The following is a 24,786-nucleotide window of genomic DNA, read 5'->3' as shown; positions in this document are numbered from 1 at the left end:
GGACTGAGAGCCAGGCCTGGAGACAGGAGGTCATTTCCTAGGTGTGTGACTATGGGTAAGTCACTTAACTCTTGCTTTGCTTCTGACTTGGAATCACAACTTAGTATCAATTCTCAGAAAGAAGGAAGGTTTTTTTTTTTTTTTAAGAAAAGAGAGAAGAGAGCCTTGTAGAACCCCTGGGGGCATCCCTAACATATAGGGGAAGGTACAAGATATGGTTGATAATTCTTCAAAGGAGACTGAGAAGGTTGTTCAGAAAGATAGGAAAAGAACCGTGCCTGAGCACTATCTCAAAAATCCAGGGAAGAGAGAGCATCCAGGCAAAAGGGGTGGTCCACAGGGAGCTATAGAAAAGCTCTATAGAGCTATAGAAAAGTCAAGAAGGATGAGAACTGAGAAAAGGTCATTGGATTTGAACGATTAAGAGATCATTGATGATCTTGGAGAGAGCCATTTAAATCCAGTGGTCAGGATAGGAGTTTGATCACAAGAAGCTTTAGAAGTCAGTGGGGAGAGGAGAGAAACTAAGTGGCTCAGTGATTTAAAAGCCAGAGCTAGAGACAGGGAGGTCCTGGGTTCAAATGTGACCTCAGATGCTTTCTAGATGTGTGGCCCTGAGCTAATCACTTAATCCCAATTGTCTACCCCTTATCTCTTTTCTGTCTTGGAACTGATACTTAGTATTGATTCTAAGACAAAAGGTAAGGGCTAAAAAAAAATATGAATCTAGATAGCACAAGGAGAGATGGAAGGACAGGGCCTTATGGTAGATAGAGGAATAGCAAAGTTCATTTTGCTTTATTTCACCTTGGAGTTAAGGACTGGGAACAGTGAATGGAATTTATTTGGAAGCAAATTTTGCACCAAAATCAGGAAACATTTCTTAAGAATTAAAGTCATAGATTCAGAGCTCTCAGGGACTTTAGAAACCATCTAGTAGTTACCTGCATTTAACAAATGAGGAAATAGAGGCCCAGAAAACAGAAGTAATTTGTCCAAAATCACAGTGGTAGTCTATGATGGAGGCAGGATTTAAACCCAGGGCCTCTGACTCTTTCCACTGTAGCAGACTGCATTTCCTTGTCTAGAACTATCCAGAAATGGAATAGACTATTTTAGGAAGAAGTTTACTATTTTTGAAGGGATTCAAGTAAAGGCTGGATAATAACTTGGAGATTCTTGCTTCAGATCATTTTGCTCAAATGGCATCTGATACCTTTTCAATTCTAGGATTTTATGAATCTATTTATTAAGTGTCTAAGAGATTCTGTGCTTTGAGGAAGGGACCTTGCCCTCTAGGAACTTAAAATTTAATAGGTAATAAAAGGGATAATATTGATGACACAAGGTATGTTGATTAGCCTACTGGTCTACTAGACTTCATTAAGCACTTACTACATATAAGTTAGGTGGTGCAGTAGACAAAGCACTGGACCTGGAGTTAGGAAGCCTCATCTTCCTGAGTTCAAATCCAGCCTCAGACATTTATTAGCTATGTGACTCTGAGCAAGTCATTTTAAAAAAAATTTATAATATTTTATTTGATCATTTCCAAGTATTATTCATTAAAGACAAAGATCATTTTCTTTTCCTCCCCCCCCCCCACCCCCCCCGTAGCCGACGCGGGATTCCACTGGGTATTACATGTGTTCTTGATTCGAACCCATTGCTATGTTGTTAATATTTGCATTAGGGTTTCCTTTAGAGTCTCTCCTCTCTCATGTCCCCTCAACCCCTGTAGTCAGGCAGTTGAGCAAGTCATTTAACTCTGCCTCAGTTTCCTTTTTTGTAAAACAAGCTGGAGAAAGATGTGGCAAACCACTCTGGTATCTTAGCCAAGAAAACTCCAAATGAGGTCATGAAGAGTCAGATATGACTGAAATGACTAAACAATAACACATGTCAGGGTTTGTGCTAAATGCTGGGGATTCAAAGAGAGGCAAAAAGCTGTATCAGCCTTCAAGGAGCTTAAAGTCTAGTGGATAAATGTTACACAAGAAGCAGACTTTCACAATAGTTAAAATGCTGAATTTAGTATCAGGGAGACCTGAATTTGGATATCTTTTCAGTCATTTATTTTCTGTGTGATTCTAGCTTTTCTGAGACTTAGTTTTCCCATCTGTTAAATGGAATTATGAATTCATGTTCCATCTACCTCTCAGAGGTGTTTTGAGGTTCAAAAGAGAATATGTCATGAAGTGCTTTGCAAACTTTAAAAGTGTTATGTAAGAGTCCAGTATTATTCATTCCTGTGGTATTATAGAAAGCAGAGCCATCCATTATGCTGGAGTTATCAGGACCAGCTTTGGGGAGTCCATGTGAAATCCCAAAGTGAGTGAAGCTTTTAGGAGGAAGACCTGGGGATAAGTAAAGAGTGGAATATTCAGGAGTGCAGGGTGACCATGGTAAGAGAGGTACGGTTGGGGGAGGGGAGAGGCATTCCAGGCAGAAAAAGTTCTAGAGGTAGGACTTCACGAACCATGGAAGATGACTGGAGCATAGGTTCTGTGCAGTGGAGTAGTAGTAGATAATGGTAGAAAGGTAGGTAGAGGCCTGACTATAGAGTCCCTTAAATGCCAGGTTGATGAATTTGGATTTTATTTTGGAGGCAACAGGGAGCCAATGATGGTTTTTGAGGTGGGGATTAATTCAGTCACAGGTTGTTTGTTTGTTTGTTTGTTTTTTGTTCATTCATTAAAATTTTTTTTAAATAGACAGCTTGATCTGGTGGTAGCTTGTGAGGTGTACAGGATGGACTAGAGTTGGGAGAAATTGGAGAGGGGTTCACCAGATCAGCTAAGAGATGATTTGTAATAGTCTCCCCCATCTCCTCTTCTTTTTCCTCCTTTTTTTCCCTCCCTTTCTCTCTTTCTCTTTCCCTCTCCCCTTCTCTCTCCCCCTGCGGCTTGCCAACTGCCAGCAGATGACATCTCCTTTCATGTTTGGGGCTGAGCACGGCTTTGAATGTTCGTTTGATTCCGTTAAGATAATAGCTGGTTCACTGTCAGATGCAGACTGATCAGTTAAAACCTTAATCACTGCCTGTCTCCTCATACGGCACTTAGTTTTTAAGAGATTAATCCCCTCAGCCCTGCTCTAGCTCACATTCAGCATGGAAAAGACACGGTTGGTATTGTCATTGTTGTTTTTTATTGTTATTATTATCATAATAATAATCTACAGCCTTTTACACATTTACTGTTCTTTTCATGCTTTTCTTTCTCTTAACCTCTCCCTTTCTTTTTAGTTCTAAGGCTCTGACCTTCATTTCTGCCTCCTCCTCCCCAGGTTTCTGTCTCTCTCTCTCTCTCTCTCTCTCTCTCTCTCTCTCTCTCTCTCTCTCTCTCTCTCTCTCTCTCTCTCTCCCCTCTCCCCTCTCCATATTTCTCTCTTTATCTGTTTATCTCTGTCGCTCCCTCTCTTTCACATTTCTCTCACTCTTCCTTTTTTTCCTTTCCTTCTCTCTACAAGTTCTCTCCTTCTCTCTCTCTTCTTCCTTCCCTCTTTCCCTCCATATTTCTCTCTTTATCTGTCCATTTCTGTCTCTCCCTCTTTCCATATTTCTCTTTTCATTTTTCTATCTTTCCTTCCCAATACATGTTCTCTTTCTCTCTCTCTCCCTCCCTCTCTTTCTCTCTTTCCCCCACGTTTCTCTCTCTTTCTCTTGTACATGCACAAACTACAACTGTACACAAATATACCTCAACCACATTAATGAACATATATAAACATGCATGTTTGTGAGCACATGTGTGAAAGGTATTCACTTCCATGAACCTAAACACAAAAGACTTTTATACTCTAGGGCATGTTTGTCTTTGCCTCTGTAAAGGCAGGTCTGGCCATCAAGGGAATTTCTTCTTAGTCCTGGATAGTAAAATGGAAAGGGCATTGGAATTAGAGGTCCTGGATATGAATCCCAGATCTGCTAATCCCTGTGGGACCTCCAGTAAACCACTGACCCTCTCTGAACCTCAATTTCCCTATCTGTAAAATAAAGGGCTTGGATGACATGGACTCTAAAGTCATTTCCAGCTTTCAGTCTCTGGTCCCTTGATCCATCCTCTTCTAAACTCATCTGTGATCCAGTGTAGGGGCTTTCCTCTAAGTTTACCATGACTTACAGTTTGGCCATGTGTATTGCCTCTAGTACTCTCCAGAGGATGGCTGTGAAGTCCCAATCTCAGCCAAGGTCCTAATAAAGACCAAAGCTCCTTCTCATTTGACTGACTCCTAGTGACTAGTCTATATAGATGAGGAAACTTGAGGTTCAGAGAGAGATACCAAGTTGGCCAAGGGTTATCAGCAAATTAATGCCAGACCCAGCACTTGTAGTCCTGTCTCTTTACTCTTTCTATTAAACTGCTAAAGGAGATTTAACTTATCAGGAAAGCTTGAGGTCCACTGTGAGCTCAGCACAGTTCTAGGCACTGTAGGGGATATATGGGAAGAATAGAAGCCGTCTGCCCTCAGTGACCTTATACAGCATAGGTGGGGAGGCTAGATGAGCACACATAGGAAGTGATTAGGGAACAATATGAGGTGTACATTATCAGGTGCCAATTTTTTCATATAAACCATGAGTATTACTAGAAATCAATGCCAAGAGAGCTCAGTATTGGCTGCAATAATCTGAGAAGGCCAATCAATGGAAATGGGGGCTGAGCTGGGCCTTAACACTAGAATGATGATTGTGCCAGGTGACTCAATAATTTTCTAAAAATAATTTGTATAATTTTACTATAATTTTTCCTACCTATGTAAACAAACAGATATAAATATATCATGTATATCTTATGTTTTTATATATTCATATATTAGATATAAATAAGCAGATATCATTTTTAAAAAACCTTTAATTTTCTGTCTTAGAATCAATACTGTGTTTTGGTTTCAAGGCAGAAGAGCCACGAATGCTAGGCAATGGGGGACTTTCCCAGAGTCGTACAGCTAGGAAGTGTCTGAGGCCAGATCTGAAACCAGGACCTCCCATCTCTAGGCCTAGCCCTCAGTTCACTGAGCCATCACTAGCCCCTAAGCAGATATTATTTTATTTTGAAACAAACATTTTTATCCTATTGTCTCTATTTTCTTTGCTTTATAGAGTAAAAAAACAAAAAGCACTGTGTAAATTGATGCAATCTGCCTTTCGAGGTATTCTTAAATTCCTGTCCTTCCTTAAAGGAGGGATAGGATTTGGAAAGTAGAAAGAAAGAGAGAGGGGCAATTTTAAGCAGCAATGAACCCAAGAGGGGTATTTAGATGTCTCAGTAACTGAGAGTAAATGAGTCTGTAGAAGCTGGAAACTGACTGATCTTCAGCCGAGGAAGGGAGGGAGAGGGAATTTGTAGCTGACTTAAATCAGGCATGCTCAAGAACATGAAGAAACAGAGGCTGAGAGACAGGATGTGATTTGTTCAAGGTCACACAATGAGTTAGCAGCAGAGCCAGAATTTGAAACCCAAGTGACCTTAAGAGAAGGAAATAGGTAACCAACAGAGGTTGGCATTTCTTTCCCTGGAGATTTTCAGGCCAATGATGAACCCCATTTGTCTGAGCCTAAGGAGAGGAAGGCTGTAATAACCTTGATGATTGGGTCAGCCTGAGCTGGGAAGGATATGGGTGAAAGAAAAAGGCTGAGGTGTCATCCCTTCCTTCCTTCCACCTAAAGGCAGAGAGTCTTAGGGACTTGGGGTTAATGGCGTGACATCCCGGTGGCAGCTGGCCCGGCGGGTTTCTGATGCCTTTTCTAATTTGGTGAGCGGCTGAAGATTAGAAGGCGAGAAGAGAGTTTTCCTCCCACAGGTTATTATCCTGCCAACTCCCTGGGCACCCAAGGGAGTGAGGCAGTGTGTTTCAGGAGAAAAGGAAGCTGGGCCTAGCACTCAGGATTGAGCCCATGTTGTGGTTGGTCCCCCTTGGGGTAGGGAAGTGAGGAGGAGGAAGGAGGCTGGAAGGAACTGGGGAGGGAACAAAATTGATGCTATTAATGGATGTGATGCTGGGGAAAATGGGGGCAGCAGCAGAACTTGGGAGATCTTCCCCACAATCAGGACTGCAGAGGCTGATGGGTGAAGCCCCTTCTCCCTCCCCATCTCAGATTTTTTTCTTCCTTCCAATAAAAGTAAAGACATCCAGGGTAGAAGGATTCTCTCCCCACTCACCACCCACCTCACCCTACCCCTTCTCAAGCAAATGAGCACCCCTGTCTTGCCATTCTACCAAGGCTGCTCCTGACCTTCCTTGTCCTTCTCTACCCCAGGGAAAGTACACAAATGTAGATTAGCTTAACTCTCTGGGGGAGTTCCACTAGGGTAATTTCCCAGCCACAAACCTTCTCTTTGCAAGAGAAGGAGGAAGAAAATTAGTCGAAAGAAGACAGGAAAAGTTAAATCAATAAGCATTTATTAGCACTTACTGTGTGTGTGGGCACCATGCTAAGCATGGGGGATGAAAAAAAGCTCAAAACCAGCCCTTGGTCTCAAGGAGCTCACATAGTAATGGAGGAGACAACATGAAAACAACCACGTACGTACAAAACTGATAGGGCATTCCAAAAGTCATAATGCAGTTAGAATCTGTAATAAAAACAAAAAAGAATTTTTATACTATTAAAGCTTAGAACTGCATAAAGTGTAAATGGAAGAAGGTAACCTTAGACAGAAGGCACAAACTATTGGAAAAGACCTCTTGCAGAAGGTAGGATTTAAGCTAGGCCTTAAAGGGAGCCAAGGAAACCAATAGATAAAGGTGAGGAGGAAGAACATGCTAGGCAAGGAGTCAGATCATAGAAAGGAGTGGAATATGGAGATAGAGGTTTTAGGCTAGGAACAGCAAAGAAGTCAGGATCATTGGATAGCAAAGAATGTGTTTGGTCCTGGAGAGCTGCCTGGGATTTTGTGAAAAATCAAGTGACTTGCCCAAGGTCATGCAAACAGGAAGTGTCAGAGGTGAGACTTGAACCTGGACCTTTCTGAATCAAGGTCAGTTCTAGCTTCACTGTGTTAGTTATCATCAACACCATTCATATTTGTAGCCTAGAGATAATAATCTGCCTACTTCCCAGGGATCTTGTTATTAAATCATTCTTTCAGTTGTGTCCAACTCTTTATGATTCTATTTGGGGTTTTCTCCAGCACCATTTTCTTCTCTAGCTCATCTTACAGATGAGGAAACCAAGGCAAAAAGGGTGAAGTGATTTGCCTAGGATCATGTAGATAATAAGTATATGAAGGCAGATTTGAACTCAAGAAGATGTCTTCATGACTGGCCCTCTATCTACTTGGTACGGGGATGTAGAAGCACTTTATGGATTATTAAACACCATATGGTAATTAATGGTGATGAAATGGAAGTAGTTCTGGATTTGGAATCCAGAAGACTTGGATTCTGATCCTGGTTTCTACTACTTTCTACCAGTTTGACCCTAAGAGAAGAGAAATAAGAGTGTGGAAAAGATGTAACACAGAGTCACTATGGCCACAGATTAAAATGTAATTGGGAAATATCTGGAAAAAAAGGAGAATAGAACATAGATAAAGCTAATATGTGTTTTCTCAACTATAAAATGAAAGAGTTGTATCATATGACCTCAAGGTTCATTTCAGCTCTAAATCTGTGACATCATGATCCTGGTATTTCTCCTCTTTTGGTCTCTGTTTCACATCTGTAAAATGAGGAAGATGGGCTAGATCAGAGGTTCTCAACCTCTCAATTTGTAGCAATGAGAATACATAATGCACATCAGGTATTTACATTCTGAATCATAACTGTAGCAAAATTACAGTTTTGAAGTAGCCACCAAAATAATTTTTTGGTTTGGGGTCACCGCAACATGAGGAACTGTATTGCAGGGTCACAACATTAGAAAGGTTGAGAACCACTGGGCTAGATGGATGATCTGTGTCTTCTAATTCTAAATCCCATGACCTTATTGTGTTTTTTCTTCTGGGCTCTCCCCAAATTTATATTTGTAGATCAAGTCCCCAAGGGAGCAATTACTCTAGGTTCCAGGTATTCTGTGAGTCAGCCTTCCTAAAACTATAGATTATGAGCCCCTACTGATACATTTATCTTTAAGATTCAGCCAGAAGATATAATTGACTCAAAAGTGAAGTCAATTATTGAGGTAAGATGAGTAGCTATATAGAATCTTCCTCATAAGCCTTGGCACATTTCCCGATAAGTGCACATAACATCAGTGGGAAAAGGGGACATATACACACAGTAAATACTAGGTAGAGAGACATGAAGGAAGGGAATATACTTTGTCCAAGAACTTCATTTCTGGTACTGTCAGGCTCTGATGTCCTTTCTTTTCTCTTTCTCTGGACTTTCAAGTCACCCTCCTATGCCTGATGACTTCATTCCATTCCCAATTCTTCTACCACCATGGTTTTTTCATGTTCCTTCCCTGTGCTCAATGATTCTTCTGCTCAGGTAGATTCCTTGAACCTTTACCTTTTGGCTGTCTCTTGCCCCTACTGCCTCATTAGAGAATGCCTCGATTTTTAAAAGGACAGTTGCCCTCTAAAACCACTATGATAACTCATGCCACATATTAGCCATATTAAAAAATGTGTGTCTTATTCTACACCTTGAGTGTATCATCATTCTGTCATCAGGTGGGTAACATATATACTTCATGATCAGTCCTTTGTAATCATTGCCATTGCATTAATCAGGGTTCTTAAGTCGTTTAGACTAGTGTTTCTTTTTCTTTTTTAGAATTAAACTGATTTTCTTGGCTACATTTTAAGTTTTGAACTGGATCCTTCTCTCCTTTCCCACCTGCACTAAGAGAAGGCCACCATTTCTCTCTCTCTCTCCCCCTTTCTTTCTCCCTGTACCCCCCCTCACACATACACACACCAGTTATTTCTCTGGAGGTGGATAGCATCTGCCTTCATTGGTTCTTTGGAGTTTATTAGAATATTCATCATACTTGGAATAGTTTATTTGTTCACAGTTATTTTTTAACAATATTGCTGTTATTCTATACAATATTCTCTTGGTTCTTCTCATTTCACTCTTCATTATTTCATGCAAATCTTTCTATGTTTTCCTAGAATAAATCTGTGCATCCTTTCTTTCAGTATAGTAGTATTCCATTACAATTATATACTATCTTTCTTTCATGCGATTTTTATTGTATGTGTAATATGTCTCCTATCATGACATGACATATGGAAATATGTATTGCAAGGAAGTAATGATAACTTATATCAGACTATATAGTGTCTGGGGGAGGGGGAAAGAAGGGAGGGAGAAAATCTGAATTCAAAAATGTTAAAAAACAATGTACTACATGTAACTTAAAAAAAAACCAAACAATTATATACCACAACTTGTTTAACCATTCTCTGACAGGCATGCCCTCAATTTCCAGTTCTTTGCCACAGATTTGAGAACATATAGTTTATTTTCCTTTTTCCCTAATCACCTTGGGAGATTCAATAGTGTTCTTGCTGGATCAAAGGGTAAACACATTTTCATAACTCTTATGCTCTCCAAGTGGTTGGTTAAGCTTACAATTCCACCAACAGAATATGTGTCTCCATTTTTTTTGCATCTCCACCCCCTTTGTCATTTTCCCCCTCTATCATTTTAGCTATTATGTTATGTGCGAAGTGATATCTCAAAATTGTTTTAATTTGCATTTCTTTAATCAATAATGATTTTCTTCTTATGATTGTATATAGCAGCGATGGCAAAAGCAGAGATGGAGTGCTGGGCCCTGACCCCACACTGAGTGTGTGGAAGGTTCTGCCCCTCTCCTTACCCCACACAAGGGAGGGAGGAAGCGCTCTTATTGGGCTGCTGGGTGGAGGGGTGGTTGAAGAGAGGAATGTCCTCATCCAGTAAAGAGAGGGGGAGGGTAGTGACCTGAGCGCTCTGCTCCTCTCCAGCTCTGCTGCCTGTGAGCTGCCCACCTTACCCACTGTGCACTCCTTTTGGGCTACTGAGCAAGGGCAGGGGATGTGAAAAATGCTGTCAAACTGTAGGGAGGGGGGAGTGCCCAAAAAGAGCACTCTGCGTGCCATCTTTGGCACCTGTGCCATAGGTTCACTATCACTGGTATATAGCTTTGATTTCTTCATACAATAACTGCCTGTTTATCTGATACTATATATCTCCTGATTCTGCTCAGTTTACTTTCTTTCAGTTTGTATCTGCCTTCCTAGCCAATTCCCACCACCTGGCACTCTCTTTAGGTTACTTAAGCACAGGCTACTTAGGAATAAAATACTGCTTGTCCTGGATCTCTTGTACTCTTTAACCCTTCTCCATCTATGTCCCCCTACAACTCTGTCTACACCTTCCACTGTGCTCTATGAAAAGAGGGAAACAAGGATTTATTAAACCCTTACCATGTGTCAGACATTGTACTAAGAATTGGGAGTGCAAAAAGTAAGCAAAAAGATAGTCCCTGTCCTGAAAGAGCTTAAATTCCAATAGAAGAAATACACAAAAGAGAGCTGAAGAGTGGAGTAGGGTATGGGACTGGGAATGGAATGAGGTTCCCTGGTATATGGCATGGTTTTGAAGTCCAGAGAAATTCAGGAACAGAGCCAGGAAGGAAATTAGGTCAGGTCAGGTCAGACTCCATCACAAAGTGAAGACTCTAAGAGGAACATACCAGTAGGAAAAGGAGGTTGGATCTTGTATGGTGATATTGCAAGGTTGAAGGGACCTTGAAATTATTAAGTCAAAAGTCCCAATTTTACTCATGAGGCAATTCAGACCCAGAAAGGAAGTCCAAGGTCACACAACAAAGATCTCCTGAGTCCTAGTTCAGCAAAGTTTTGTTATACCCCTTTTCACAGGTCCAGAAGATCTAGGAATAGTGATGTTCATCTGTGATTTCTACTATTTAGGGAAGCTGAGGCTGATTGGTCACTTGAATTTAAGTTATAAATTTCAAGAGAGCAAAAGGTGATGTTGGCACCATCTGGCACAAATATGATGAATTAAATATAGGAGTTATAAAATGCAATGTTCATCTTCTTCTTGTGCCTTGTAATCTCTAAGGCATGGGTTACCATATGCTTTCCTAGTCCCTCAAGGAACTGAGTTTTTCAAGTCAATATTGTAAATGATGCAAGAATTCAGCCCTGAGCCTTGGACCTCATAGACAGCTTCCCAGGGCACCTACCAGCTCCTCTGTTTGGAGTCTTTGAGTTGAGCTCAGGATTTTCCCTTTTCTTTCTTTACTAAGCTTCCTTGATCCCTGAAGCACACAAGCTCCTGATTCTTCCTGCTTCCTGAGCTGGCTTGGGCCCCATTATTTAATCTGCATCACCCAACTCCTGATTTTTGCTTAGATTTATGCCCTGTGCCCTTTTCTAGTATTCACTTTCCTCTTTTCTTTGTATCCCTTGAGCCCACACACAACAAGCCACGAAGTGTGTATATTATCAAGGGAAAAGTCAGAATGTTGAAATGGACAGAGGGATGGCAAAGATTACTTGAAGTCCTGGCTCTGTCACATACTAGTTCTGTGCCCAAGGCCAAGAGCAAGTCACTTTCAGTACCTCTTGGTACCCAGGTAACTTTGTAGGCTTTAAGTTATAGAATAGTTGATTTGCATTGAGAGATCGTATTTCCACAGTGGAAGTCCCATATACTAATGAGATCATAGGCCAATAGAATTCAAAAGGGGAAGATAAAAAATATGAAAATTCTGGAATAATTCAACAGAAGATCATGAAGTCATTTTTTAAAAAGGAAAACTACCTATTTCTAGAATTCCCTGGAATATCTCAGAATGAGCAGCAACCAACGTTTTCCAAGCCCCATCTGGCATCTATAAACGTCATCTGAGTCCCAAAGGAGTCTATGACCAAAAAACGTTAAATACCCTTGTCTTAGACAAGGCTTGGCATTACTGAGCACTTGGGTGATTTACCCAAAGTTACAATGCTGATTTGTGTCAGGTTTCTTAACCCAAGTTTTCCTAACTCTGGGGTTAGCTCTCAGTCCATTAAACCAGTTTCTCATCAATGCCTTCCTTTCCCTTCCTGCACAGTAATACTCTTATTACATTTCATATATGCAAATTTGTACAATGATTCTCTAATCAGTGAATACCTTCCCTGATTTCAGCTTTTGGCTACCATAGATTTAGATCTAAAAAGGACATTGGACGTCATTTAATTTCCCCCACTCATTTGTGGAAGAATCAAGGCTCCTGTTGGTTTGGCGATTTGCTCAAGGCCACATACTTCATAAATGGAAGAGTCAGAATTTGAACTCAAGTCTTCTAATTCCAGATTCAGCTCTCTTTCCACTGAACAATGATTTTAAGGTATAACACCTAAAGGGCAGCTAGGGAACATAGTAGATAGAATTCTAGACCTGGAGACAGGAAGATCTGGGTTCAAATTTGACCTTAAACGCTTTCTAGTTATGTGACCTTGGGTAGGTTACTTACTCTGACTGCCTAGCCCTTGCTGCTCTTCTTTCTTAGAACTGAGACTTAGAAGGTAAGGATGAAAAAAAAATGTAACACCTAAAACTTCAAGTCTGGAGAGATTTCTGCTTTGCTCCTTCATAATCAGCAGGGATGTATAGGGAAATCTAATACTTCTGTTGTGAGAGCTTGCTGAGCCTTTTTTCAGGGCTACTTTCCTGCTTTTTGGTGTGCCTCTGCCACCCAATTTTCATCTGTGGCTTCAAGAAGCTGTAGTATATGCAGTGTCCACATCTTGGTAAAACCTTGGCAAGTGGGCTAAACTAGGTTTAAGATCACCTTTGGATCTCAAACCCATTGGTGAGGTAGAGGGGTGTCTAGCCCAGGCATTGACTTTTCTCTGTGGAAGGGGCAGATGAGAACAAGTTGTTTCAATGGCCATGAAGGGGGTGGAAGTGGATCCTGTGGAGCTCTTAGAGCTTTGTCAGACATTGGAGATGCCAAGGTCATCCACTGTATCCCAGGTCATCACCAGTTGTCCTGATTTCTGTCTTGCCACTAGACTTGGATGACTCTGGAAGAGAGAATGAGGCTGATGATTTTGTGTAACTCTGCCTTACTTAAATCCCATTTATTTGTGAGTTGAAAGATATCACCTTTGATATTTTAGTCTGCTTCAAGTGCAAAGGAGAATAACCAGTGACTGGCAGCTAAATAATATGCATTTGTCCAGGAAAACTCATGCACATAGACAGATACACATAAAGTTTGCTTTTTGAGTACAGCGAAAGCAATGTGATTTGAGATGCATCAGTACTTGTGTGTCCTGGCAGTTCCAAGTCTAAACCTTCCCATTGTCTGTTACAGTATTAGAGATTCATTCCTTTTGGTCTTCTAGGTTTTTGTCTTGAAAGGTCTCTACCAAGATATACATAGACCCCTAGAGAGTATAACAATGAGATTCATTAAAAGTTAGAGCAGATGTAATAATAGTAGTATTTTTTTCTACATTTCACTTAAGGGTTTACAGGGTTGTTTCCACACAACAACTCTGTGAAGCAGGTAGTATGTCATTATTGTCCCTGTTTTACAGATGAAGAAACTAGGGTTCAGAAAGGGATATTTTTCCATGGTTACATGATTCATGATTTTTTCCACCCCTCTTTCTTCCCCCCTCCTGGAGCCAACAAACAATTCCACTGGCTTATACATGTATCATTGTTCAAAATCTATTTCCATGTTATTCATATTTGCAGTAGAATGTCTTTTAACACCAAAACCCTAATAATTTCCCCATCAAACAATGTGATTGATCATTTGTTTTTCTTCTGCATTTCTATTCCTACAGTTCTTTCTCTGAATGTGGATAATATTCTTTCTCATAAATTCCTTTGGATTGTCCTGGGTCCTAGCATTGCTGCTAGTAGAGAAGTCTATTTCATTCGGTTGTGTCACAGTGTATTCATCTCTATGTACAATGTTCTCCTGGTTCTGCTCCTTTTGCTCTGCATCAATTCTTGGAGGCCATTCCAGTTCACATGGAATTCCTCCAGTTTATTATTCCTTTCAGCATAATAGTATTCCATCACCAACATATACCACAATTTGTTCAGCCATTCCCCAATTGATGGGCATCCCCTCATTTTCCAATTTTTGGCCACCACAAAGAGTGCAGCTATGAATATTCTTGTACAAGTCTTTTTCCTTATCTCTTTGGGGTACAAACCCAGCAGTGGTATGGCTGGGTAAAAGGGCAGACAGTCTTTTAGTGCCCCCCAGAATGGTTGGATCAATTCACAACTCCACCAGCAGTGTATTAACATTTTCTCTATCACTTTCTTAAGTCTAATCAAGCCCCAATTTGTAGCATTTGCTGATTTCTGAGATGTTAATGTTCACACTGAAAATTTAACAAATGAATCTCATTAACCAGTAAGTATGAGCTGGTTCTAGCACATCTCTACCTAGAAGGGACCTTTGACAGTATCTAGTACAGAGATGTCAAACATGGTCTGCAGTTTCTAGTGCACAAGAATCAGATAAAAATAAAATTGGGAAATATTTAACACAAATAAGAATAAAAATTTAAAAAATCATAACTATTTGGTACAGTGGGTAGAGCACCAGACCTAGAGTCAGGCAGTCTCAGAAACTTACTAGCTAGCTTTGTGACCCTGGGGAAATCACTTAACTCTATTTGCCTCCGTTTCCTTATCTGTAAAATGAGCTGGAGAAGGAAAGGTCAAACCCCTCTAGCATCTTTGCTAAGAAAACCCCAAATAGGGTCACAAAAAATCTGACATGACTAATTGACTAAACAACAAAAACATGTAGCTGTTGGGGAGCCTTATGTATGGATTAGTGGCCCATTTGAGTTTGACACCCTTCATTTAATACAACCCTCACATTTTGTTTGAGATGAGGAAACTGAGTCCCCAGAGTGATTTTCCAGAAGTTACACTAATAGAGGGAAGAGCCCTCATAGGCTCTTCCCTGCCAGATGCTATTTTTATTCTCATTTTACATATGAGCAAACAGACAGGTTAAGTGACTTCCCCAGAATCGTACAACTAAGTAAGTGTTTGAGGCTGGATTTGAACTCTGGTCTCCTTGACTTCAGTTCCAGTGCTTAATCTCGTGCACCATGTAGCTGCCCAGAAGAGTTAGTATTCCAACTTAGATCCTCTTCTTGGAGAAAACCACGGTGCCACATTTCCCCCACATTATACTAGAAGAAAAATAAAATAAGTCATGCCTAGCCCACCTTCCCCATTTTACAGAGGAGAAAACTAAGACCCCCAAAACTAGCAGCTTTGCTAATAAAAGAAGATGGGGTTCTTTCAGCTATGCTGATAAGTACTCTACAAAGGTGATAAATTGGGGTTAATGTCTGAGAGAAGTACACCTCTGATCTATGCTCCTATTCCATAGTTCCATAGATTTAGAAATGCAAAGGATTTTAGAGGTTATCTTGTCCACCTCAATGAATCCACAGACTCCTGTTGTTGAATAAAACCTCAGAAGCCAGTGAGTCCCATTCTTTATAACATCTTCAACAAATAGTCATCTAACCTGCTCTTGAATACCTCCAGGAATGAAGAACTCATCCTCTCACAAGTCAGTGCATTGCATTTCTAGACCACTGCATTCCTTTAAGAAATTGAGTTTTGAAATTTGTCTCTCTAATTACATTAGCTATGTGTGGTAGAGAATGAAATTATGTTTACTTCCATTTGACAGAAATGGAAAGTAAGGTTCAAGGAATCATGATTTACTAAGATTCCACAGGAAGGACTGGAGCATGATTCAAATTCAGACTTCTTGCCTCCAGATTCAGCATTCTTCCCCATGCCATCAGATCACTTGCCATCTTCAAGATCCTCAGGATTTGTTCGGCATCTCAGAGACGTCTTTAGATGGTGATGGCTGGCTAGCTTATTTCTCCATTAAGCTTCCTGGGAATATAGACCTTGTCTTAATTTTCTATCTCAACACCATGTCATCCATCAATACCTCCCCTCCCCCCTCCACACACACACTGGTCTGTGCACAGTAGGCACTTAATGTTAATAGGATTTAATTGTAGGCTCACTGAGGGGGACTGTGGAGCACTCAAAGGGATCAAAATAGAAAATGAGGTCTCCAAAGGCATTACTTTTTCTTCCTAAGAAGAACCCAGCTCCTCTCCTTACAGCCCCTTTCCATCTCCTCCCCCTCCCTCACCCCCAACAGTTCTGGTTGGAATTTCAGGGTCTGTTGGGGTCGGGCCTGAGTTCAGAAGGCCATGGATGGGTCAAGAAGGATCTGTGTGGGCCAGCCTGGGGCCCAGCTGCCACCAGCTCTGGGACAGATCCTCAGGGGCCTGGATGTGGCTTCCCCAGACAGTAGCAATTATCGTAATCAAAGGCTTGACACCAATTACACTGCAGGGACTGGCGGAGAACACTGCAGCGCCTAGAGCTTCGGATTTTGCATATCTTAATGGGGACTGACAGGCAGTGACCTCAGGGGCCCAGGACCCTGCCAGCCTTCAGATGTTTGTGTGGTACCAATTTCCAGAGCCAGTCCAGGACTGATCTGAGGGAGGCTGGAGACTGAGCCTGTGGGGAGCTCTGGAGGCTAGAGCTCTCCCAGATCACTCCCTGTTCCCTGGCACATTGGTACCTACACCTTGACCTTGAAGCCAGCCAGGTGGTATTATGGGTAGAGGATTGGGTTGAAGGTCAGGAAGACCTGTATTCAAATTCAGCCTCAGACACTTCCTAGCTGTGTGACCCTAGCATGTCACTTAAAAAAAAAAAACTCTAAATAAATCAATAAATTAGTTAAAAAACAGGTTCCTTTCCTCAACTGTAAAATGGGGAGGGATGATAATAATAGCACCTACCTCCTGGGGTTGTTGGGATGATCAAGTTTTTATTTGTTGTTTTGTTTTGTTTTTAGCTTTTACCTTCTGTCTTAGAATCAATACTAAGCATTGGCTCCAAGGCAGAAGTGTTGGTAAGGGCTAGGCAACTGGGGTTAAGCAACTTGCCCAGGGTCCCAGAGCTCAGAGGTATATGAGGTCAAATTTGAACCCAGGACCTCCAGTCTCTCTATCCACTGAGTCACCCAGGTGCTCTTCAAGTTGAGATATTTGTGAAGTGCTTAGCACAGTGCCTGGCACATAGTGGGTTTTAAATAAATGCTTATTTCCTTCCTTTAGGTGTTGGTGAGAGGCTTGAATTTGTGTAGAGTTTATGGGGAAACCCTCAGTTTTCCCAGTTTGGCATAGAGAGTGGCCAGGGAAGTCAGGCAGCACCTAGATTCTAGTTTTTCCTTCCTTCCTTCCTTCCTTCCTTCCTTCCTTCCTTCCTTCCTTCCTTCCTTCCTTCCTTCCTTCCTTCCTTCCTTCCTTCCTTCCTTCCTTCCTTCCTTTCTTTCTTTCTTTCTTTCTTTCTTTCTTTCTTTCTTTCTTTCTTTCTTTCTTTCTTTCTTTCTTTCTTTCTTTCTTTCTTTCTTTCTTTTCTTTCTTTCTTTCTTTCTTTCTTTCTTTCTTTCTTTCTTTCTTCCTTTCTCTTTCTTTCTTTCTTTCTTTCTTTCTTTTCTTTCTTTCTTTCTTTCTTTCTTTCTTTCTTTCTTTCTTTCTTTCTTTCTTTCTTTCTTTCTTTCTTTCTTTCTTTCTTTCTTTCTTTCTTTCTTTCTTTCTTTCTTTCTTTCCTTTCTTCTTTTCCCTTACCTTTGTCTTAGTATGAACTCTAAGACAGATAAGTAGCAAAGATAGGTACTTAGGATTAAGTGACTTGCCTACACTTAGGAAGTATCTGAGGGCACATTTGAATCCAAGTCTTCCTGTCTCTAGGCCTAACACTCTATCTGCTATGCTACTTAACTGTCTTCTGTTTTTGAATTCTGAGTCTGCCTGTATGACTGCAACGAAGTCATGCCACTGACTCAGTTTCCTCATTTGTAAAATGAGGATATTATTAGTTGCTGATAATGCCTGCTTGCCTGGCAGATAATAGCAACCTGTCAGGATTGCTGTAAGGATCAAGTGAGATATTTGCAAAGCACTTTATAAATCTTAAATCAACTTAAACTATATAAATTAAATTTAATTTTATAAGTGCTTATTATTTTTAGTATCACTGGGGATACAAAGACAAAGTGAAATAGTTCTTGACCTCAAAATACTTACTTTCTACCTTGGAAGTTTTCTGCATGGTTGATCCCTTGGGAACAAGCCCTGATGGAAAGAATACTGGTCCTAGCTATATGTCCCTGAGCAAATCACTTAACCTGGATTGCCTAGCCCTTGACATTCATCTGTCTTAGAATTGATAATAAGATGGAAATTAAGGGTTTGGAAGGAAGGAAGAAAGGAAGGAAGGAAGGAAGGAAGGAAGGAAGGAAGGAAGGAAGGAAGGAAGGAAGGAAGGAAGGAAGGAAGGAAGGAAAGGAGGAAGGAAGGAAGGAAAGAAGGAAGGAAGGAAGGAAGGAAGGAAGGAAAGAAAGAAGAGCACTGCAATGGGATTCAAATCCTGGCTCTTGGACAGTTGAAGTGATCTTGAATAAATCATTTAATTTCTCTGGGTCTCCGTTTCTTCATCTGTAAAATGAGGGAATTGGACTAGATAATACTAGCATATATATATAGAGTATGTTAGGGTTTGCAAAGCACTTTAAGAATGTTTTATCAGTTGGTCTCCACCACAGCCCTCAGATACTATCATCCCCATTTGAGAGGTGAAAGAACTAAGGCAGGGAGATTGTGACTTGCCAAAGATCATAGAGCTAGTATTTGAGGCAGGATCTAACTTTGGTCTTCCTTATTTCAAGCCCAGTTTTCCAGCTACTGCAGCACCATTAGCTGTCACTAAGAAGACTGATTCCAGCTCTAAATCTGTGACCCTTCCTCCCTCCTTTTACTGCTCTCATTCACTCACCAGTACATCCCATCCTTAGCCCCACCACCTATTTCCTTGTTACAGAGCTGATATAAGAAGAGAACCAGTAGGTCTCTTAGGCAGGTCTCAGTTCTAGCATGGTCCTAAATGTTACTAGGATTTATAACTGAGCAAAATCCTCAAATTCTCCTGAGGATCAGTTCCCTCATTTGTAAAATGGAGATAGTAATATTTGTTCTACCTAGACTCACAGGGTTGCTATGAGGAGAACACTTTTACAGTTCCTTAAAACTCCATATAAAATGAATCATTTATTAGTATTGGCCGAGTGGAAGGGACCCCCATATGATGTGTACTGAGGGAAAAGGTGGGCAATTCTTTTAATTGTCAATATACTTTTACTGGATATAATAATCCTTTACAGTGCTTTTCAGCCATGAATTTGTTTTAGCCTCACAAGTAGACAAACAATGCAAGGTATTGTGCCAATTCTAAAGGGTAGGAAACACGTTCAAAGAGTTCATAAGGTTGTAGAACTCAGAGTTTGAATGGACTATCATCCTTGGAGGTTCATTTTGTTAGAGGAGAAAACTAAGGCAGGTAGAGTAAGCAGGCTCATAGAATTACAGAATTCAGAGCTGGAAATGACCTTGGCGCTCATCTTTTGATTTTATTATTTAGTCATGACCAACTCTTTGTGACTCCATTTGGGGAGCAGTTTGCCATTTCCTTCTCCAGCTCATATTAAACATAAGGAAACTGAGGCAAACAGGGGGAAACTGTGGTGCTGGTATCACTCTTTAAAATTATTTTTCCCAGATTACATGTTGATACATTTTAAAATATTCATTTTCTGATGTTTTGCAATCCATATTCTCTCCCTCCCTTCCAACCTTCCCCCCTTCCCAAGAAGGCAGGTAATATGATATAGGTTGAACAAATATTATCATATAATACATATTTCCATGTTTATCATGTTGTAAAACAAGACACATATTGCTTATACTACAGAAAATTTCATGGAGGAAATTAAATGAAGAATGGTATGTTTTAATCTGAATTCAAACTCCTATATGTTCCTTTTGTGGTGGTAGATATTCTTTTTCATCTTGAGTCTCTTGGAGATGTCCTGGATCCTTGCCATGTTGATAATAGTTAAGTCATTCACAGTTGATTATTGTACATTATTGCTGTTACCATGTACAACATGCTTCTGGTTCTGTTTGCTTCACTTTGTATCACCTCATATAAGTCTTTTGAGGATTTTTTGTGATCACTGTCATTTCTTTTGGTGCAATAGTATTTTGTATGATCATATGCCACAACTTGTTTAGCCATTCCCCAACTGATGGACATTCCTTCAATTTCCAGTTTTTTGCCACTACAAAAAGAGCTGCTATAAAATGTTTTTTGTACAGGTAGGTTCTTTCCTCCTATCGGGATACATACATATAGAGATATTGCTATGTCAAAGGGTATGCAAGGTTTGTGACCCTTTGGGCATAGTTCCAGATTTCTCTCCAGAAGAGTTGTATCAATTCATAGCTCCATCAACAGTGTATTAGTGTCCAAATTTTTTCACATTCCCTCTAACATTTATCATTTTCCTTTTTTGTTGCCGACATCATTTTTCTAGGATATGGATTGGAACTGACAATTTTAGTGACTGGCAACCTGATAGCATCCTCTCAAGACCATCACTGGCCAATCACATCCATATGGGAGAACTGTTTGTGTTGTCACCTCCTCCCAGGACATCTCTCTACCAATGTACACATGGAAAAGGGGAAAGAATGTGGTTGTTCTGAAGAGCTGTGATTACTTTCTAGGGGGGACCCTCAAGAAAAAATCCATATAAAAATTAGTATTGACTACAGTGGAAGGGACTCTCATGTGATGTGTATAGAGGGGATGGGTGAGCAATTCTTGACAATGTGAACAGGATAGCTGAGGAACCTAGAAAATTTGGCCATAGCATTTTAAGGGCATATTCTTTCCTACTATATTTGTCTCTCTATTCTGCCTTTAGTTAAAGAAAATTAAAAATTAGAAAAATTTTGACCACCAGAAAAAGGCCCCTTAGCTGGGCTAACTCTGTATAACTCAGCTTTCACCCCAACTCCTTGATCCCTTCAGCCTTCTTTTTCCTGGAAGCTCAGATACCTGTTTCAGGATACAAACAGGCTCCTACCTGAAGATACACATGCACTCATGGAGGCCCTCCTGTGGGCACAACCACAGTGCCATCATTCCCCTTCATCCATTCCAAAGTGGCTCCTCAGCACTCCTCAAAGATAGTGCATGGAGGTGACTGATCAGAGTCTAAGGGCCAGTAAAGCACAAAGGCACATATATACATACAGTCTGGCTGCCCCTCAAGCTGCTCAGCCTCTCTTAACCCCCCCTCATCCTCTTCTCCCCCCCCCCCAGGAAACAGGAGGAATGTGGTGGGGAGGGGAGCCCCAGAGAGCAGGTAAGACTGGCCATCTGTGCCCAGCTTGGTTTGCTCCCCCCAATCCTTTCCCCCACTGGGGGAGGAGGTAGGGATCGCCTTACATGAGTACTTTACCAGATGAAGAGGTTCAAATTTCCCCAGGCTGGCCCCTCTCTCCCTCACACACACATATACAAACATAGCCCTCTACATACCCGCTGAGCTTCCAGTGACCCCCACCTCCTACTCCACCCCCAGCCTTCCTTCCACCTACTGTGTTTTCATCTCTTAGGTACAGGCCTCCCCCTCCAGTCCACCTCCCAATTTTATAAAGAAAGGCGACGTGTTCCACATGTTCAGAAACATATCTCCTCCCCACCTCTGCCATGAAATGGCCTGTATAAACTCTTTGTGCTAGGGGTTGAAAATAAAATGTAAATAGGGAGAGACTGTCTGAATCTCCCCATTCCTCAGATGGAAGAGTTAAGGTCCTGTCTAGGGGAAGCAGTTCCAGAAAAACCTTGGAGTAGCCATGATACTTGCGGTAGAAGGGGGAGCCAGAAAGATCTGGATATTTATAGATGAGACAGATCTTAAGCTTTGTTTCAGATTCCTGACTTCCAACCTGCCAGGGGCTAATCAATCTGGTTATAGTACACAAAGAACTTCACATCTGGAAGGCACTTTAAGACATAACCTAATGGGAAAGATGGGGTAGAAGAAATGGCTTGCCCAAGATTGCACAGACGTGGAGTCTATTTCCACTTGAGTTCTGGATCTGGCCCTTGACCAGAAAGAGCAGGCCAGGCCATCTCCATGCTCTGAGCCAAAGATAAGAGCTCAGTACTTGGTCCCCATTCTGGGTTTCTTCCCTATTCACTGGTAGCACCAAATCCACAAACTCTATGGTGGAGAAGCAAGGTGGAAGCCACAAGGTGGAAGGAAATCCTGTATGCCAATATTCAAGAATTTCTAAGCCAAGTTTCCCTGTGGGTCTAGATCTGAATCACTTGCAGAGTTCCAGATTTGGGAGAAATTCTGGATATTGCTCTCCTCCCTCTCCTAGCCAGGAGCCTTGAATGAGACCCAGAGTGATCTGAGACCACGCATGTGATTGAAGCGGGTGCCATTCCGTCAACACATGGTCTTGCTCCTTCCCTACTTGACTCTTATCACAGAAAGAACTTCCACCCTCCTGGGTCAGTAGGGGTTGGGGGGCATGGTCCTCACTCCCGTGGTGCCTGTGTGCTTGGGGTACCGAGTCCTGCCCTTTCACCCCTGTGTACTCCTGTTCCCACATAGAGCTCCCTTCTTTGGCCTCCAGCTCAGGTCAGCCTTCTCCACTGTGCTAGGCTGCCTCACTCATCTCTTCCCCTCCTCCCTTCCTTTCCAGCCCTAGAGCCAGCAAGGGTGGTGGGTGTGATTTTAAACCAGGCATGTAACAATTCCCCTGGGCCTGATGCTCAGGCGATGCCTCAGATAACATACGAAGAATGTAAATCGTGTCAACAAGTGCCCTGCCCATAAAAGGCCTAGCGGGATTCCTGCGGATTAAGGATCAGACACTGGGAGCCCTGTTCTCTCTCTCTCCTTCTCCGCCCCTTTCCCCACCCCAGAAACAAGAAAAAAGAAAAACCTGCTGGAAATGCTGCCTGGCTTCCTTTTCCCTCTCTCTCCCTCCATTTATCTCGCCCATCTTTCTCTTTCCCCCACCGGCTCGCTCTCTCTCTCTCTCTCTCTCTCTCTCTCTCTCTCTCTCTCTCTCTCTCTCTCTCTCTCTCTCTCTCCCTCTCCCTCTCCCTCCCCCTCTCCCTCTCCCTCTCCCTCTCCCTCTCCCTCTCTCTCTCTCTCTCTCTCTCTCTCTCTCTCTCTCTCTCTCTCTCTCTCTCTCTCTCTCTCTCTCTCTCTCTCTCTCTCTCTCCCTCTCTCCCTCTCTCCCTCTCCCTCTCTCCTTCTTACACTAATTGAAAAGAAAAATAAAATACAGTTCTGTAACCAGGCGGTCTGCAGAGCAAGCTGAAACCAGAAAACGCTTAAACATGTTTTAATGACTTAAACACAGGGGCCGGATTGTGTCTAAAAGTTTCCACATTTAAAAAAGCAAATTCAATATTAAATGTCCACCTCCACCCTTCCCCTCCCCTCCCTGTTTCTCTTCTCTGTTCTTCCTTATCCCCCCTCCTCTCCCTCCCAACCCCCTTTCTCTCCACTTCTGATTTCAGCTGTGGGTTATTAGCACCCGGTGTGAACAGAGACCAGGCCCCTTTCATAAAGTTTATATTCACATTCCAAAAAAGGGAAAAAAAAGAAAAGAGAAAAAGAAAAAGACCCCCCCCCATACACACCCAAACGGCAGCCCCAGGTACAGAACTAAGTGTTCCTGAAACCAGAGGTCTAAGCAGCACCCCCCCCCCCCAAGTTCAGGGTCAGAGGAGCTGTTAACTAGCAGCTGACAGGTTTTTACAAGGAGAATTAGCCCCTCATTTAGTTCAGGATTAACCCAAATCTTCCAACTCATTACTGCTCTACCATTTTGGAATCCCTACTATGGAGCTAGGGGCTTAAAAGAAAGCTTTGGTGGGGGTGTGGTGGTAAGGGAATTGAGGAGGACAGGGCCAGACAAAAGGGATGACTGGGTTCAGCTGGCTCTACGTGCATCCAGTTGGAGAATCTAAAGAAAATCTTGTTTGCTCCTCTGTTATCCAGGGATTCAACCTGGTCTCTAGGAAGCTAGAAGAGGAGTTGGGATTGGCAGGGCAAGTCTTCCTAGCTTATTGCAGCTGGTTGAAATCTTTCTGTTCTTAACTCAGATATCACCTCCCTGAAGCTCTCAGACGCTGCCCCAACTCCTCTCTTTCAGGTTCTCCCTTTTCCTAGAATTTCTCCTGTGTCTCTATCCCACTCTCTCTTCTGTTATTCTTTTTGGTCTAGCTCTTACAGTAGCAAACTCCTTGGGAGCAGAGGAGACATTCTTTTTCATCTTTTTTTATAGCCTTGTACATAGTAAGTAGGCACTTGAATGTTTTGTTGAATCATAATGAATTTCATGAAATCTACATGAAATTCTCTGTCCTTTTCTACTCAGTAACCCTGACTTCTTGAAAGTTCTCTTGAATTGGGACCCATTTCTTCTTGCCTTCTATGGAGATGGACAGCTCTTCATTAGCTTCCAAATAATGGTCAAGCAGAAGCTGGATGACCTCTTGTCAAGCAATGTAAAAGGATTCCATGCTTTGGCAAAGAGTGAGACTGAGTGAATACCCTTGCCAAGTTTCCTTCTAAATCTAAGATTCTATGACCTAATTCCTGAATTTATTTGAATGTTAATTAATTTTTTAAAAATCATGTTTTTGGGGGCAGCTGGATGGCTCAGTGGATTGAGAGCCAGGCCTAGAGATGGGAGGTCCTAGGTTCAAATCTGGCTTCAGACACTTCCCAGCTGTGTGACCCTGGGTAAATCACTTAATCCCCATTGTCTAGCCCTTATCACTCTTCTGCCTTGGAGCCAATACACAGTATTGACTCTGAGACTGAAGGTAAGGGTTAAAAAAAAA

At 41.7% G+C, this 24,786-nt stretch overlaps 1 long non-coding RNA gene across 1 annotated transcript in view; it reads left to right on the top strand.

Annotated features, from left to right (window-relative positions):
• LOC103099159 (uncharacterized) overlaps positions 1-20,607 on the top strand; it is a 46,737-nt gene extending 26,130 nt beyond the window's left edge. The window contains exon 3 of the long non-coding RNA XR_462512.3: positions 20,435-20,607. This is a non-coding gene — a long non-coding RNA (uncharacterized LOC103099159). The remainder of the gene's footprint in view (positions 1-20,434) is intronic.
• The last annotated feature ends 4,179 nt before the right edge of the window (positions 20,608-24,786 follow it).

This window comes from Monodelphis domestica, chromosome 2 (assembly GCF_027887165.1).
Source record: "Monodelphis domestica isolate mMonDom1 chromosome 2, mMonDom1.pri, whole genome shotgun sequence".
Lineage (NCBI taxonomy): Eukaryota > Metazoa > Chordata > Mammalia > Didelphimorphia > Didelphidae > Monodelphis > Monodelphis domestica.
The sequence above is the reverse complement of the archived record's forward strand: the minus strand, read 5'-3'. Positions and strand labels throughout refer to the sequence as shown.